We start from the raw sequence: 2,253 nt of genomic DNA on the forward strand, positions 1-2,253 counted from the left end.
ACCTTTAGGACAGATGTAGCAGGTAAGAGATACCAACTAGGAACTTTATTTTGGACAATTCCCCAGTACTACTGAGATGCTCAATTCATCATCTTGAGTCAAGACAGGGTTCATTTAAGCAATAAGGAGCAGCATGGAAAATTGCATAGTAGGAACAAGGAACACCAGCTGACCAAGGCTGCCCCATTTACAAGGAACATGTCTTAGGATATTCGCCTTATTTGCCCACATGGGTATTGCTGCAACTGGAGCGCTGTGCTGATGAGATGCACAGGGAGAACTACTACTGTATGTCAGTGTACCTTCGTAGGCACACTAGCACCTTGCCAGGGATGGCCTTGGGCACTAGAGAAATTCTGTGGTACGTTGGGGGAATAAGCCAGGCTGAAGCAACCTTTGTGGCTTCCTGCTGAGTACATCCCTGTTTGCAGTAGGCCAATTGAGATAAAAGCACCCATTTTTCACATCTCTTAAGACTAAAGAGGGCTGATATTTTAGTGGAGTGAAATTCTCCGTATGACTGAGGGTCCTTCTGCAGCAGTCCCTTAATATTTGTATTTTAAAAATAGCCCGGACACTGCAATTCAACTGACTAGCATAGAAATTAATGCAGCAGGGTCTCTTAAAAATTGCACATCCGCAGCTGAGGCTGCTCTGGCATTGTTCAAAGCAGAGGTAGAGATGGTTGGCCCGGGGCCGCTGAATTTCCACTGGGGTCTCTGACTTGTGACTTGGCCACCTTTGTGGAATAGACACTTTCAAAGAACAGGCAGGAAACAAGAGTTAAAGGCTGCTCTAAACAGAAGCTTCCAGCTGCTTTTACCAGCTCCCATCCACTTTGATTAGGCTGGTGGGAAGAGCAGAGTTCAAGAGATCTAGAAGGCACCAACTGGGAGAAACTTAAACTGCCTTTGTAAGAAAAAGAGTTGGAAGCATGGATCAGTCCCATTCCCTTGACCAACCCTTCCCTTGCTGCCTTCAGCTTTCTCCTCCACGCTTCTCTATTTGTCCTGGAAAATTCAACACAATCCCTTGAAGGTACCTGCCCATTCCCCCCCCCCCACGGGTCTGACACGCGTTTGTAGAAAAGGAGGCTGGATTTTGATCAAGGAAGGAAGGATGCTTTTCCCCAGTGCTCGTTTCACAGCCAGGCTATTGCTACAGAAGGCTGCCCTTCGCCAGGGCAATCCCAGCTCATCCTCTGCCTTCTCTTGGTGCAGCAGGGCAGAGTCCCTTTCCCTTCAGAGAAGCCACGGTGCCACTCTGTCACACCAAACTTCCTGGGCAAGACAGCCACACCCCACCCAAGAATGACGCAGGAGACAGGGGCCCTGATGCAGGTTTTTCTGTACATAAGTGTTTTTGACACCAAAGCATTGTTTAAGAATAAAACAAATCAGAGAAAGGGTGGAACCAGCAGCCAGAATAAACACCCAAAGGCCGATGCCTTGACATGAGAAAGGGGAAAAAACAGAATGGTTTTGCTTATTGGGGAGGGGGCTTGAAGAGGCAGCCTCCTTGGAAAGAGGAGGGGGAAGAGAGAAGCAGAAGGAAATGCCGCTCCCCAGCTGGGAAGGTGGGGTGAAGTGGGGTGGGGGAACTGCAACACAAAAGAATGAAAAAGCACCCAAACACCCCGTCCTGTTACAGGGGAGAGCCAGTAAATGGATTGTCCAGTCCTTGGTTAGCACCTGTACATTAAAACTGTACCATCTATGCCCCCTGCCCCTTTCATGCCCCCCAGCCGAGATGTGTTTCCGCTGCCTGCCCCCCACCGCCTCACTGAAGAAGATGGCCTTGCCACCTGAACTGATTGAACAAAGGGGGATTTTTTGAAAAGCAGGACGGAGGGTAGGAGAAAAGTTAGCCAAGAATACTGAAATGCCTTTGGCTCCATATCGATTCGGTCTCCTGTCTGTCTCTCTGAACAGCAGGCCAAACATCAGAGACAAGACGATCTTCTGGAAAAGGGAAGGGGGGAGCCAAAGAGGGAGTCCCCAACAGAAATGGGATGTCCCTCAAAATGAGCAGAGGAGGGAGACGGGGCCCGCCACCCTCCCCTCCTTACATCTCATGAAAACCAGGGGAGGGGAAGCAGCAGTCTGGTCCAGCAGGGACAGAGTAGCTACAGGAAGACCCCCTCCCCGCCCTGCAACTCTTCCCAAGAATCACAGTGATACAGACCTAGAAGAAATCCCCTCCCCCCTCAAAGGAACACCACAAATTAAATACTAATTAAATAAATACCCTGGA

This window comes from Candoia aspera, chromosome 12, assembly GCF_035149785.1.
Source record: "Candoia aspera isolate rCanAsp1 chromosome 12, rCanAsp1.hap2, whole genome shotgun sequence".
Classification (NCBI taxonomy): Eukaryota; Metazoa; Chordata; class Lepidosauria; order Squamata; family Boidae; genus Candoia; species Candoia aspera.